This window comes from Anolis carolinensis, chromosome 1, assembly GCF_035594765.1.
Source record: "Anolis carolinensis isolate JA03-04 chromosome 1, rAnoCar3.1.pri, whole genome shotgun sequence".
Lineage (NCBI taxonomy): Eukaryota > Metazoa > Chordata > Lepidosauria > Squamata > Dactyloidae > Anolis > Anolis carolinensis.
Window position 1 is genome coordinate 294,738,103 of NC_085841.1, and position 16,577 is coordinate 294,754,679.

At 41.1% G+C, this 16,577-nt stretch overlaps 1 long non-coding RNA gene across 1 annotated transcript; it reads left to right on the forward strand.

Moving 5' to 3' along the window:
- The first annotated feature begins 1,844 nt into the window (after positions 1-1,844).
- LOC134295433 (uncharacterized) lies at positions 1,845-8,419 on the forward strand. Its single transcript, XR_010002000.1, has 3 exons — positions 1,845-2,055; positions 6,776-6,868; positions 8,236-8,419. It is a non-coding gene; the product is annotated as an uncharacterized LOC134295433 (long non-coding RNA).
- Positions 8,420-16,577: the final 8,158 nt, after the last annotated feature.

A 16,577-nucleotide genomic window follows, 5' to 3' on the forward strand; every position in this document is an offset into this window, starting at 1 on the left:
TATGTATGAAAAAGATCTTGGAGTCCCTGTGGACAACAAGTTAAACATGACCCAACAATGTGATGTGGCAGCTCTAAAAGCCAATGGGAGTTTGGCCTGCATCAATAGGATTCTAGTGTCTAGATCCAGGGAAGTCATGCTACCCCTCTATTCTGCCTTGGTCAGACCACACCTGGAATACTGTGTCCAATTCTGGGTACCGCAATTTAAGAGAGATGTAGACAAGTTGGAATGTGTACAGAGGAAGATGACTAAAATGATCAAGGGTCTGGAGAACAAGCCGTATGAGGAACGGCGTAAAGAGCTGGGCACGTTTAGCCTACAGAAGAGATGGCTGAGAGGAGACATGATGGGCATGTATAAATATAATAAATAATAATATTTATATACCGCTTTGAATGCGATTTTCCTGCTTCTTGGCAGGGGGTTGGATTGGATAGCCCACAAAGTCTCTTCCAACTCTATGATTCTATGATAATTGGAATAGAAAATTAAACTGTTGTCAATACTGAATGTACATCTAATCACCTGTTCTATTGACCATTGTCTAATTCACTTCCAAAGTCAACCAAATTGGTTACCATAAATCTTTATGATGTTGGAGAATTCCATAGTACTGTATTGTGTGAAAAATGTGTCATACCCCTGTTATCTGCCCTGATTCTCTTACCATTCAAATTCTTTGGATGCTCCCAAAATCCAGTTTTATGAGAGAAAGAGAAAAATCTCCTATATACTATCTCCACACCATGCACAAAATAATACGTTTTATTGTGTTCTGTATTTTTTTCAATGTGTCTAAATTGAGCGGGAGGCTTGAGTTATTTTCTAACACAGAAAAATATGTCCTGCTTTTGAAGAAAGGAATACTTCTAAACAAGACACTCAGGAATGAAAAAAACATTTATAGCAGTTTACTCTCACTTTCACTCTACTCCACTTTACTCTTACTCAGCTCTTATTTGCATATATTTACTTACTTTCTTACTTGGTCATCCAGAAAGGAAGAGAAGTCTATAACAGGATTGCTTGATTTATCCAAGATGTTGACTAAAGCTAAGGGATTTGCATGGAAATAAAACTGCTGGGGGAAAAAAAACACTAATTAAATTCTTTTAAAATGTTTGTACTTACTACTTTATGTGGGAAGAAACTCTTCTTTTTTCCTTTGTACCTTGTATATATGAAAATATGCACATTAGGGAATGACATAGATATATATGTGTAGCTGAAGCATAGCATAAATATTCAGAATACTTTGTAAGAAGACATGAGTCATGTTCAACAGTGACAAGAAACATTTTGTAGGTTTAATCCATCACCTTGGCAAGCCTTGTTTTTTCATCCAGAATGTAATAGGCATTGCTGAAACAAGACCAAGTGACAAAAAAGTTAGTATAATATATGACTATAAAATTTACAGTGCCACACACAAATTCATATTGTTATATAGAAAAAGCTAGCACAATCTAAGTTGAACTGATTCACATTATTGACTTTAATTTCAAGGACTGTAGTAGTTGTTGTTTGATTTATATCCTTTTTTTCCCAGCCTTGAAACTCAAGATACCTTATAAAAATTAAAACAGACACAAAGTTCACTTCATTAAAAACATATTCTTTTGCACTTTTATTAATAATGATACACAATGATGGCTGCTAGACTCCTTGTGTGTTTGTTATAGTTTACATTAACTTTTGACAATGGGGTTGTAACTCACATATACAATAGCTTAAAAACTGCAATGATGCACAGCAAAACTGTTGCATAATAAAAACATGCACAATGCAGCAGCATTACACAACAAAACATGTGTGACATCATCTTCAGGTCACTATTCCTGTTGTGTAAAGTTTAGGATGTGCAGATTTCAAACCAGTAAAGATTGTGACCACAATGTCTAACTATTTATTATTTCCAATATCAAATTAGTTTACCTTTGTGAATTAACTGCAAGGGAGCATGGGATGGAGAGTGCAGTTGCATTCAAGTACTGCTGGTGGACATCTGATAAGCAACTGACTGGGTGCTGTATGAACAAAATGTTGAACCAGGTAATGTGCTTCACCACAGTTGTTCTTATTTTCCTCACTAATCCATATTGAGAATTACACTACAGTACTGTGCTTCTCTTAACACTTTTTAAATTGTCTGCTCTATTGGAGTCTCTTTCAAATCCTTTCCAGGAGAGAAAAAGAAATAGAATCTGATTTATTTGGAGTTTGGCTTTATATGGAGGAGAGGACATTTCTGTTTCTCAGACAAGACTAACCACACTATTAAGCAGAATGAGACAACTTCTTCAGCTAGCAAGTGTTTGGAATTGTGAAACAGCATCAAGGTGCTGGAGGACAGAGTTGGGTGAAACATGTTGCCTGCACTGCAGTCCAGATGCTTTCAGGTGGTTTGCCCTTGCCAGCAATGGGGCATGATGAAATACTAGTCTAATTGATTTGTAAATATACTTTCCTTTAGGCCAAAATATATTACAACACCTAGAATCATAGAATCATAGAATCATAGAATAGTAGAGTTGGAAGAGACCTCATGGGCCATCCAGTCCAACCCCCTGCTAAGAAGCAGGAAATCGCATTCAAAGCACTCCCGACATATGGCCATCCAGCCTCTGCTTAAAAGCCTCCAAAGAAGGAGCCTCCACCACAGCTGGGGGAGAGAGTTCCACTGCCGAACAGTTCTCACAGTGAGGAAGTTTTTCCTGATTTTCAGGTGGAATCTCCTTTCCTGTAGTTTGAAGCCATTGTTCCGTGTCCTAGTCTGCAGGGCAGCAGAAAACAAGCTTGCTCCCTCCTCCCTATGACTTCCCCTCACATATTTATACATGGCTATCATGTCTCCTCTCAGCCTTCTCTTTTGCAGGCTAAACATGCCCAGCTCTTTAAGCCGCTCCTCATAGGGCTTGTTCTCCAGACCCTTAATCATTTTAGTCGCCCTCCTCTGGACGCTTTCCAGCTTGTCAACATCTCCCTTCAACTGTGGTGCCCAAAATTGGACACAGTATTCCAGGTGTGGTCTGACCAAGGCAGAATAGAGGGGGAGCATGACTTCCCTGGATCTAGATGCTATACCCCTATTTATGCAGGCCAGAATCCCGTTGGCTTTTTTAGCTGCCGCATCACATTGTTGGCTCATGTTTAACTTGTAGTCCACGAGGACTCCAAGGTCTTTTTTGCACATACTGCTGTCAAGCCAGGCGTCCCCCATTCTATATCTTTGATTTCCATTTTTTTCTGCCGAAGTGAAGTATCTTGCATTTGTCCCCGTTGAACTTCATTTTGTTAGTTTCGGCCCATTTCTCTAGTCTGTCAAGATCGTTTTGAATTCTGCTCCTGTCTCCTGGAGTGTTAGCTATCCCTCCCAGTTTGGTGTCGTCTGCAAACTTGATGATCGTGCCTTCTAACCCTTCATCTCAGTCGTTAATAAAGATGTTGAACAGAACCGGGCCCAGGACGGAGCCCTGCGGCACTACACTTGTCACTTCTTTCCATGATGATGACGACGCATTGGTGAGCACCCTTTGGGTTCGTTCGCTTAGCCAATTACAGATCCACCTAACCATAGATTTGTCTAGCCCACATCTTACTAGTTTGTTTGCCAGAAGGTCGTGGGGGACTTTGTCGAAGGCCTTACTGAAATCCAGGTATGCTACATCCACAGCATTCCCTGTATCGACCCAACTCGTAACTCTATCGAAAAAAGAGATCAGATTAGTCTGGCATGACTTGTTTTTGGTGAATCCGTGTTGACTATTAGCAATGACCGCATTTGTTTCTAAGTGTTCGCAGACCACTTTCTTAATGATCTTTTCCAGAATCTTGCCTGGTATCGACGTGAGGCTGACCGGACGGTAATTGTTTGGGTCGTTCTTTTTTCCCTTCTTGAAGATCGGGACCACATTTGCCCTACTCCAATCTGCTGGGACTTCTCCCATTCTCCAAGAACTCTCGAAGATAATTGCCAGTGGTTCTGAAATAACTTCCGCTAGTTCCTTCAATACTCTTGGATGTAGCTGATCTGGCCCTGGGGACTTCATTTAGAGAGGCCAGGTGTTCCTGGACCACATTTTTTCCCTATTTGGGGTTGGATTTCCCCCAATCCTTCGTCCATTCCAGGTTGCTGAAGTTGAAGATGGCTTTCTTTTTGTGAGAAGACCGAGGCAAAGAAGGCATTAAATAGTTCTGCCTTTTCCCTGTCCCTTGTCACCATCACCCCATCTTCTCCTTGCAGTGGCCCTATCGCCTCCTTGTTCTTCCTTTTTCTACCAACATAAGCATAAAAAGCCTTTTTTGTTGTTTTTTTTTATGTCCCTGGCAAGCCTGAGCTCATTTTGCGCTTTAGCCTTGCAAACCTTTTTCCTACAGGAGTTGGCTATATGTTTGAATTCTTCTTTGGTGATTTCTCCCCTTTTCCACTTCTTGTGCATGTCACTTTTGAGTCTTAGCTCGGTTAGAAGTTCTTTGGACATCCATTCTGGCTTCTTCGCACTTGTCATATTTTTTTTCTTTGTTGGCACTGTTTGCATTTGCGCCTTGAGTATTTCACTTTTAAAAAACTCCCATCCATCCTTAACTCCCTTGTCTTTTAATATTGGCATCCATGGAATGCCGCTCAGTAATTCCTTCATTTTTTGGAAGTCAGCTCTCTTAAAGTCCAGAATGCGTGTTTGACTTGTCTTAGTTTTAGCCTTCCTTTGTATGGCAACCTGCAGGAGCACATGGTCACTTGCCCCTAAGAATCCAACCACTTCGACTGTATTAATCAGGTCTTCCACATTTGTTAAGATTAGATCAAGAGTAGCCGATCTCCTTGTTGCCTCTTTTACCTTCTGGACCATAAAATTGTCTGCAAGGCAAGTGAGGAATTTGTTGGACTTTTTGTTTTCTAGCAGATATCGGGATAGTTGAAATTGCCCATGACTACTATATCTCTTCTTTGTGCCTGTTTGGTCAGCTGTTGACAGAAGATTTCATCAAGTCCTTCATCCTGACTCGGAGGTCTATAGTAGACACCCACAACAAGATCTTTTTGAGTCCCTGTTCCCTTGATTGTTATCCAGATGCTTTCAAGCTGGTTTCCCGGATTACAGTCTTGCATTTCTTCTGCAATGTAACTGTTTTTGACAGATAAAGCTACTCCCCCTCCTCTCCCCTTTTTTCCATTTCTGTGAAAGAGGTTATAGCCCTCAATGGCTAAATTCCAGTGATGGGAGTCATCCCACCAGGTTTCAGTGATGACTATGTCATCGTATGTGTGGTGCTGTGCTAAGAGTTGGAGTTCGTCTTGTTTATTTCCCATGCTCTGTGCATTAGTTTAAAGACATGTAAGCCCCTGTGACCTCCCCTCGAGCTGTTTATTTGGGATTATTGTGCTCTCTGTACTTGGTCCTTGCTGTGTTTGTGCAGCCCTCCATTTAGCCTTTTGGCAGTTCCCTGTGGTCGTGGGTAATATAGTGTTCGCCAGGCTGTTGTTCCCCTCCCCCGGTGGATCTAGTTTAAAGTGCGCCAGATGAGGTTTGTGAGTGTGCAAAAAGATGTTTTCCTACTTGTGTGAGATGCACCCCATCACTTGCCAGTAGGCCATCCTCCTGGAAGAGTAGGCCATGGTCGAGGAAGCCAAAACGCTCCTCCTGACACCATTTTCTGAGCCAGTTATTGACCTGTACTATTTTTCTGGCCCTTGTAGAGCCATGTCCTACAACGGGGAGGAGGGATGAAAAGATCACATGTACATTACACAGTTTTAACTTTGTTCCTAGAGCTCGAAAATTGTTTGTTATCTTTTGAAAAGTATGCCTAGCGGTGTCATTAGTTTCTACATGAATCAACATAAGGTGGGGAGGGTGATGGGGCTTTAGGAGCCTGGTGAGCCTCTGAGTGATATGGTGTATTTTTGCACCCGGGAGGCAACATATTTCTCGAGCCATCCCATCCGGTCTGGAAATGATGGCTTCTGTTCCTTTAAGGAGGGAGTCACCTACTACCAAGACCTGTTTCCTTTGAGAATTGGCAGGGTCCCTTTTGTGCAAGACAGTGTGTAAGTCCCCTGAAGAGTGTTCCAATTGAAGTGAATCATGCAGGTGTAAAGTGTTGTCCTCCTCCTCAACATCCCCAGTGCATTCATCAATGACAATCCATTGAGATGCGTCCAAGAGCCCATCACTCTCCCAAGGGTGTTCCTGTTGTGCCTGGTCTACGATTGGGGATGGAGCATCTGCGTGATTGTGTAAGTGTGAATGTGGTGATGCATCGCCCCTGTCAGGGCTATCTGCCGTGCATTGATCAAGGGTGGCCCACTGAGTCCTCCACAGGATGTGTTTCCTGATCAGATGTTAGTGGTGTAAGAATTTGGAATCTGTTGTGTAACTCAAGCTGAACAGAAGTATTCTGCAGAGGCTGCCTGGTCCTGTGTCTCTTTCTATGGGTGACCTCCTTCCAAGCCTGAGGGTTGTGGACATTCAAATAGCTCTCCCCACAAAGTTCCTCATCATGCTGTTGGTGTGATGCGGGTTGTGTATCTAGAGCAGTGTGTTGTGCAGTGTCCAAGAAGAGCTCGAGTTCCTGAATGTCCTTAAGGGTCTTAATACGGTGCTCGAGCTGTTGGATCCTCTGCTTCATCAGAGTCATCTGTTATCTTTTTCAGACAAAAATAATGATTAAAAGTAAAAATAATTTATGTCATGATCTATGCTACATCAGCTCGTTGTTTGAAATACTAGGAAACCTTATAGAAATCACCATAACACTCACTTTGTTACAGATGTCAGGTGCATTTCAGTAGCACAGGCGAGACCAAATCAACCTAAATATTTTACTGTGATATGGGTTTTCAAAGACTGCCATTCCTCATCAGGTATGTGACAAAAATAAAGGAGATAATAGATTGGGAGTAAATAGAGAGTAAAGCAGTTGCTGCCTCCAGTCATTTGAATTTCTTTTTCTACAGACATATGGGATAGTTAGTATAGAAGTCATTTGATTTGATGCCAAAACTATGTCAGAGTTTTCAGATAATAACATGTAGATTATCATTGATCTCCACAGACTCTTGCTGATACTTCAAGTTCTTTATAATTGCAAGAAAAGTAATGGGGAATATGCTATGTAGAACATTTTCACAATAATCAGCACAATGTTCAAATATAGGAAAATAGTTTTCAAATAACTCGTAGGTAGACTGGTGCATGGATCCATTTTAGCTGTTTTCCTTTGGCTTCTTCGGCTTCTCCAGACAACCTTGACAGCAAAGGTTCAGCTCCATGTTTGTTTGTTTTTTGTTGTTGTTTTTTGCCTGAAAAGGCCCACGTTGCTTCTTCCCTTCTATTCAGGAGTACACAGCACATGCTTCCTTAACTCTGTTTCTCAAACCTAGGCTCCCTTGAAAGGAAGAAAGGAAAAAATTCCAGGAAGAATACTTCCTTAGCCCCATTCCTCAAAGCCAGACTCCCTTGAAAGGAAGAAAGGAAAGGGTCCCAGGAAGGGTGCTTCCTTAACCCATTTACTCAAGTGCAGGCCCTTTTGAAAGGAAATAAGGAAGAAAAGAAAGGATCCCAGGAACGGAAAGGGAAGCCTTGTAAGTTCTCCATTGCCCCAAATTGGCTGGATCTTCGCGGATCTTTCGACTGCCTGGCCAAAAACAGATTTTTTGTATTAGCTGATTTTCGGGAGGCCTGAAAACAGATCTAGGTACCCAACAAAACGACGGAGTATAGTGTCCACAAACAATACTGACAGAATTTGTTCAAGCTTCTGAAAGTAAGACATTATCATTGGATGGTCTGGGATATGAAAGCACATATATCCGCACCACACAATTACACTTTTACGAGCTTCAAAGCCATCAAATAAAGATGAGTATATATGTGTAGTACAGAAGTACAAAAATTCACTTATTACATTCTTGCAAGAATAAAGAATTTCTACAATTTAACTTCCTGCTGAAAGATAGAGGTTTGTTGTCAAAAAATTTTGCATTTTTAAATATATTTTTTTTCATTTTGGCTTTTAAATGAAAAATTTGTTTCTGCAGAAAAATATTTTAATTGCTCAATAATCAGTTTATTTTATTGTAAATATGCTTTCTGTGCAATGTTATGGGAGGAGGGAGTGCTCCAAAACAACTTTTCACTAGGCTGACCGATAACGTTTACAGTATTACCCTACATATACCAATCTTTTAGTTGCATGAACAGAATCCTGTTTCCTGCTTTCCTCCTATAGAACCTCCAGAGTTTCTCCAATATTTGCACCAGGATACTATGGAACACCTTGAGAAGTGACTGTGAAAGATGCAAGAGAATGGGGTTTTCACTGCACCCACCAGTTGTAAATGTGAACAAAAATAACTCTTCGGATTGTTTATAAAAAGGAAACTCAGCTTTCCAGTTGGAATGGTTCTGCACTAGTTCTGCTAGTTTTCTCATTTCTGTGTAGTAACATTGACCACCAAGACAGACAAAAGGTGAAATGCTCAGATATACTGTGACAGGTGTGGTCCATTGACTTTATAATACTATAGAATTCTTCAGGAAAATGTCTATGCATATATATATACACACACACACACACACACACACACACACACACACACACACACATATATATATATATATATATATATATATATATATATATTAGGCTTGATCGATCCATGAAAAATTTGATTCTAAACGCGTTTCAAAACTAGAGGGGGCAGTTTTTCGTTTTTGTTGCTAATAACGAATTTGGCCCCCAAAATTTTTCGAAATTAACGAAAATTCGTTATTTTCTAAATTAATTCGTTAATGGCGGACGCGCATGCGCGGTGGCCCAAAAACAGCCCGAAGGGGGGGGGACTTAGGGGGCTCTCCCGCCCTCATTTTTTGAGTGATCTTCTTCAAACTTGGTACAGTGGTAGAACACATTTAACACTGATAGCTCACCAAAATGTGGAATGTTTCCCTTATCCTCTGATGTTTGGCAAATTTTCATAGCTTTTATAATAAACCATTTTTTAATAATTGCAGAAATCTGTTCCTGGTTTGAAAGTCTTATTTCCTGTTAAATTGGGTTGTCTTTACTGTGATAGTCATTGTTCTACTTCAGAAACTTTGTTTTTGTGGCTGAAACTTTGTTAAATTGGTGTGTGTGTGATATATATTGTATATATATATATATATATATATATATATATATATATATATATATATATAGTCCCTGCTTGTGTGTGTGTGTGTGTAGGTAAAGGTAAAGGTATCCCTTGATGTTAAGTTCAGTCATGTCTGACTCTGGGGGTTGGTGCTCATCTCCATTTCTAAGCCCAAGAGCCAGTGTTGTCCATAGACACCTCCAAGGTCATGTGGCCGGCATGACTACATGGAGTGCCATTACCTTCCCAGAAACACCCAGAAAATGGGAATTCCAGACAGGAAACAATCAGGGCCAGCTAATACCTCCCAACAAAGGATTCCCCCAGGTAGGAAGCAGCCAGGCTTTGAAGCTGCAAGGCTATTCAATGCTAATCAAGGTGACCAATTGCAACATTCACACTTGCCTCCCACAGACAAGAGTTCTTTCTCCCACCCTGGACCTTCCACAGATATATAAACCCCACTTGCCTAGCTTCGCACAGACGTCAAAACCTCTATGTCTGCCACAGATGTGGGTGAAACGTCAGGAGAGAATGCTTCTGGCACATGGCCATAGAGCCCGGAATACATACCACAACAGTGTGATCCCGGCCATGAAAGCTTTCGACAACACAACCACAGTATCCATTCAAGTTCATGTAGCGTGGTATGGACTGGAGACCTGTATTGGGGGGAGGGAGGGTGCGAATCTGGGCCCCTGGGAGCAGCCGAGGACGGGCCTGGCCCACACCCCCTCGCATCCCGGGCCTCTTCCTCCTCACCGCCGGGCCCCTCTCGGTCTCTCCAGGCCTGAGCTGAGGCGAGGCGGCGGCGGCGGCCATTTCCCCCCTCCGTCTTCCTCCTCTTCCTCGGCCTCCTTCCCCCTCGCCCCCTCCCATTGGCTGAGCCTCCCATTGGCTGAGGGGCAAAAGGAAAGGAGTTTGGGTGATTTGCAAAAGCTTTTTTTTCTTAACGAAAAAAACGAAGAAATAAGAAAAAACGGCCTCTCGCGATTCGAAACCGCGATATCCAGACGTGTGGACAACCAAGGTTCTATATTGCTTCAAAACAAACGAAAATAACGAATTAATAACGGGTAACGGGAAAATCGAATTATTTGAGCAAGCCTAATATATATATATATATATATATATATATATATATATATATATACACACACACACACATATACACTAACTGTGCCCTGCCATGCGCTGCTGTGGCCAATTGGAATTGTAGTGAATTGCCTTGGTGTTTCAAAGCCTGGCCGTTTTCTACATAGGGCATCCTTGCTAGGCCAGGTTGAATGAAATGGAGTAGCCTCGTGGTTTGGAAAGCCTGGCTTTGAAGCTGCAAGGATGTTCAGTGTTAATCAAGGTGGGCCACAAAGGGGTTGATATATGTGTGGAATAATGTCCAGTGTGGTAGAAAGAACTGTTGTGTGGCTGAGGCAGGTGTTGCCACGGATGTCCTTGATTAGCATTGAATAAGCATGCAGCTTCAAGGTCTGCCTGGTTAGTACCTGGAAGAATCCTTTACTGGGACATGTTAGCTGGCTGTGATTATTTAAGTTGTTTCACATTGAATGGTCTTGCAGCTTCCAAGCCTGGCTGCTTCCTGCCTGAGGGAATCTTTTGTTGGGAGGTGTTAGCTGGGCCTGGTTGTTTCCTGTGTGGAATTGCCCTGTGTTCTGAGTGTTGTTTTTTCTTTAGTGTCCTGATTTTAGAGATTATATTGTTCTGTATTCTTATTTGAGCACAGTAATTATTACACATTATATTGATAATGTTATATGATTTGCCTGGAACAGGATTATATGAGGCCCCTTCTACATAATGGTTTAAAATCCACACTGAAGTGGTGTTTTTTGTTTTGTTTTGTTTTTTTTGCTGTGGCCTAGGAGGTAGCCTGGCTTTGAAGCTGTAAGGTTGTTTAGTGTTAATCAAGGTGGGTCGCAAAGGGGTTGATCTATGTGTGGAATAATGTCCAGTGTGGTAGAAAGAACTTTTGTCTGGTTGAGGGATGTGTGGATGTTGCCATGGATGTCCTTGATTAGCATTGAATAGGCATGCAGCTTCAAGGTCTGCCTGGTTGGTACATGGAAGAATCCTTTACTGAGAGGTGTTAGATAGCTGTGATTGTTTCCTGTCTGGTATGTCTGGATGTGTATTTGAGGTATTTTGTAAGTGTAATGGTTGTAGTGTTGTATTTTTAGTATGGGGTTTTCCCTTTTTCCTCGCTGTCTGATGGCAGTGTTTTTGTTTGTTTGTGTGGTATGGCGTTGTGTCCCTCCCCTTTTCCCTTCCTTCCCCTGAAGTTTTTTAAGTTCTGTAGTTTTTGTGGGGATCTTGCTGTCCCATGGTGTTTCTTTTCCTTTGGTGATGTCCCTGATGGCTACATTTTGGAACATACCTTGTTGTATTTATTTATTTATTTATTTATTTATTTACAACATTTATATCCCGCCCTTCTCACCTGAAGGGACTCAGGGCGGCGTACAAATTGGCAACAATTCAATGCCTGCACATAATTAAAACAGCAATGAAAATCCAATAAAACAATTAAACAATAGAAAAATATAAAACATATGATTAAAATCCATTCCTCCAAAATCCTCGTGCTGTAGCCGTAAATCAGTCCAGGGTCGTCTTTTATCATTTAATCTTTGAAAGCCTGGGCACATAGTGTGTTGTAGTGTGTTGTTGGCTGTGGAGAGACTGTTTTTTTTTTCTTCCCTGCTTTTGTCTCCAGTGGGGGGAGGTGAGAACTGTGGACGGCAGAAGTGGGGAAGGGAAGGTGAGTGATGGAGGCTCCTGCGGCTGGGGGGGGGGAGTGTTGGGGGGTTTTTAAGAGAAAGGGGGCTGGGCGGCTGGTGTGTTCTTGTCTCCGGGATGGTGTGGATGGTGTGGGAAATGGCAGCGACGTTTGTGGTGTGAAAAGGATTGCGCACGAGAGAGGCCATTGAAGGGAGGGGTGGGGGTTGTGCTGTCTGTGCTCGGACTGGCCTTTGGCACAGGAGCAGATGGAGTATTCCAGTTTTGGGGGGTTTTTTGGCCCCATGGAGGTTGGGGATGTGTAGTTTGTTTATAAGAATGTAGAGATGTGGATGAGGGGTTGTGTTGTCAATTTTCTAGGTTGAGGGGCCTTTAGCTTTGTTGTTTTGCCCGGTGGAGCGACGCCATTCATATATAAAATACACATAGACCAGTGTTTCTCAACCTGGGGGTCAGGACCCCTAGGGTGGGAGGGTCATGAGAGGTTGTCAAAGGGGTCAGCAAAGACCATCAGAAAACACGTATTTCTGATGGTCTTAGGAACCTCTTTGGCAGAGAAGGCTGAATATCTTTCCACCTGACCCTCTCTTCCTTTTTGGAAACAGCCGGCAAATCCTCCCACCAAAAAGCCCTTCTCCTGTTGATTTTTATTAATGCCCCCATTAGAAAATGCATAAGGGGTGGGTGGACTGCAACTCCCAAAAGTGTGGGTCAATCCTCCCCAAATCCCACCAGTATACAGTTGGCTATGTTGGGTCTGTATGCCAAGTTAGATCCAGATACATCAGTTGGGTGCACATTGCTCTGTCAATGTTGGTGAACTATAACTTCTGACCTCTGACATCAGTCCCCTCAAAACCCCATCAGTATTCAAAGTTTGGCATGTTAGGTATGTGTGGCAAGTTTACTACTTCCATCATCATTTTGGTACAGAGTGCTCTCTGAGTGTTGGTGAACTACAACTCCCAGAATTCTAAAACAGCCCCACCCCCACCCCACAAAATATTCAATGTTGGCCATGTAGGTAGTGTGCCAAGTTTGATGCAGAACCATTGTGGGCTGGGTTCAGAGTGCTCTTTGATTTGAGGTTAACTAAATCCTAGCAACTACAACTCCCAAATGACAAAATCAATCCCCCCAACCCCACCAGTCTTTAAATTTTGGCGTATCAGATATTTGTACCAAATTTGGTCCAGATCAATTGTTGTTTGGGTTCATAGTGCTCTCTGGATGTAGGTGAACTACATCTCCCCTTAAACATTGTTAATCCCTCCAGTATTTTATTTTGATCATGGGCATTCTGTGTGGGAAATTTGGCCCATTTCTATTGTTCATTGGGTCCAAGGGGCTCTTTGATTGTAGGTGAACTATAAATCCCAGCAACTACAACTCCCAAATGTGAAGTTCTATTTTTCCCAAACTCCACCAATGTTCGCATTTGGTCATATTGAGTATTCGTGCCAAGTTAGGTCCAGATCAATCATTGTTTGAGTCCACAGTGCTCTCTGGATGTAAGTGAGCTACAACGCCAAAACTCAAGGTCAGTGCCCACCAAACCCTTCCAGTATTTCCTGTTAGTCATGGGAGTTCTGTGTGACAAGTTTGGTTCAGTTCCATTGTGGGTTGGATTCAGAATTCATAAATTCCAGTTATGAAGTAGCAACGAAAAAAATTATGGTTGGGGTCATGACAACATGAGCAACTCTATTAAGGAGAAGGTTGAAAACCACTGACATAGAACTTTATAATGGAAGGTGCAAAGTGGAATCCCATAGAAAGGAACACTCTTAATGATAAATGGGTCTTTTGGCTCCTATCTGCATTCACACCATGAGCTTTGTAAACCATGGATTTGGGAACCCCTCTGCTAGACCAAGACAAACATTCTTTGTGTATAAAGACTTTTCAGTGTGGCATCTGACTACCTAACAGCAGGGAAGACAATAAGCCAGATGCTTCTCACACATGGCTAGCATCTGCATCTGATATTATCATGCATTCACTGTGCTTGCATTAAATTGCCTGGTAATTCAGCTACATTATTGACATTGATCCTAGACCTCCAAGGCAAGCCCTAGGTTAATGGGATGATTTTGCTTTCAAAGAGGCACTCAGTATCACAACACATAAACCCCGACTCTTGTAACTCAAGTAGCTTTGCTTGCATGCATTTTCATTTTTACAGCAAAGCTTTTGCATCTGACTTTGACAAAAATGGCCAACTGCCTACTTGTACAAAAGGCTGTCCAGGGCAAGCACGTAGGTGGTTGCCTAAGACAGTGCAAATTAAAATATGTTCATTAGAAAATTAAAAGTTGACACCCTGGAAAATATGTTCCTTGACCATAATGAAGACAAGAATGTAAACTATGAATTTCAAGATGAGCAACAATGCCCTTTCAAAATATTATGCCACTTGCCTGCTGCTTGCTTAATATGTGGGCTGCTTCTGCATAATAATATGGGCAGAGCTTGAAGGTCCATCTGATTTATTGGAAAAACAATTTCATGATATTAAGTACACCAAGCATTGCAAATCATCAATGTTTTCTTACAGGGAAGGAAACTTGTGGCTGCTTAGATACTGCTGGGCTACTCCTCCCTACATCTTTCACTGAGTTGAAATGGGTAGAGATTATGAGTGTTGTAGTCCATCAACATTTGGATGCCCACTTGTTCCCCAGACCAGGGTTATTGCTTTAAATATTATTGTTATTAACATTTGGAAGGCATTCTTCACAGTGCTGAAGCAGAACATCACTAGAGAGGGCACAAATATTTTAAAATACAGGTTCCTGTCTAGTGGTACATGCACACTGTTGAATTAATATTATTTGATGTCACTTTAACTTCCATAGCTCAGTCCTATGGAATGACTGAAATTGTAGTATGATAAGGCATCAGCAGTACTTGGCAGAGAACACTAAAAACCTTGTAAAACTGCAAATCCTATGGTTCTATAGCATTAACCCTTGATCACTAAAGTGGTGTCAAATAGCATTCATTCTTCAGTGTGGGTGCACCCTGGTTCATTTGTCCTTCTAGACAGCTGAAGCAAGTTCCACCTCCAAAGTTCAACTCTCATTTCCTCATGGTCATTTTATAGAATTGCTCAAGGCGAATATGGGTGAGGAAGCTGCATCCTTGATAAATCCCTAAAATTATCATGTTTTCAGGAAACTACATTTTTGAGCTCATAAAAAAAGACTGGAGTTGTGGAACTGATTGAATTCAGAAAATTACATGAATTATATATATTAACAAATAATTGTTATTAACTGCCACTGTCCCATTTTTATCCCAAATTCCCAGTGTTGAGATCAAGAAGTGCAGCAACCCTGGAGATCAAGCCGTTCTGTGTCACCTATCACTGAAATACAGCTCTCATTTCAATAGAGTAAAAACAGTCTTTGAAAACCAGATAGTTAACAGAAGTATAGTTTGTGACAGCAACCAGTAAACAGTATGTTGAAATAAGGAATATAAGATAGGTAGACTGCAATTACAAATTTGGATATTTGCCAGAACTCTGAAGCTAATATCAGGAGTCCTCAACAGCAACAACAAAAATGGCGGCATTACAGTAATAAATCTCAAACACTTCAGATTATTTGGAACATGCTGGAACTGAGTCTGATTTTTAAGGGGGTCCTACCATTTTTATGGTAATTTTGGAAAAGATCAAGCTTCTTACCATAGTACATCACAGTCTGTCCAATTTCTTTGAAAGGAAGGAAAGAGAATGAAAGGAGAAGGCAATAACAAAAAAGTCAAAATAATGAGTAGATATATGATCATACACAATCCAACAAACACAGTGAAACAGTTTAGAACATGGTTGGAATATATTTTTTTTATAACTGATAGAATATAAAGGCAAACTGGAGTGGGGTGGAGGGTTATTTGCCTTACTAAAGCGGAAGTCTTGTGTCATTTTACACTGTTAAATTTTCTTATGGTAGATCATCACACCAAGAATGCTACACTAAATAATTAGTCTCATACTAAAGATTGTCTTTTAAACAGCTTTAAAAATACTATTATATAGAACAAATGTTGAAAATATTATAAAATGAAATAGGAAAGCATGGGAAGATACAGCAAAATTATCTCCTATGAAATGCACGAACGTAATGTTCATAAGCAATGGAAACCCACTTTCTCAACAATGCAACATAATATAAAACCACACAGATTCGGGCAGTATTTGCTAGAACTCATCTCAACACTTGTGATACTCCTGGCTGCTTTCTGATTAGCCTATACCAATTCTGAGAAGTTATAGGACTTCTTGTTCTTTGCTCATAAGGAAAGCCGACAAAACAAAAATCTTAAATCTGTCCTTAATATTGACTCAAAAAAATGAGCAATACCATTATGTTCCATCAAATGGAATATCTTTTTCATCTGCAAATGGAACTGAAAAAAAAAATGAAAAAGCAACTCCATTTGATGGAAAATAAATCTCTCTAGGGAACACAGAAAAGATTCAAGGTAAAAGCATTTTATTTTGTAGTATTTGTGTGCTGCCTTTTATAGGGCTAAGTAAAACCTGCATAAAGTTGTTTTCAGAATTGTATACTGCTGTATCTCTCTGAAGTGTGTTGTAGAGGTGAAAAAGTACCCCATATAATCAAATGCAGTAAAGCTACTGGATTGAAAATGACCTTTGGAGTTTTGC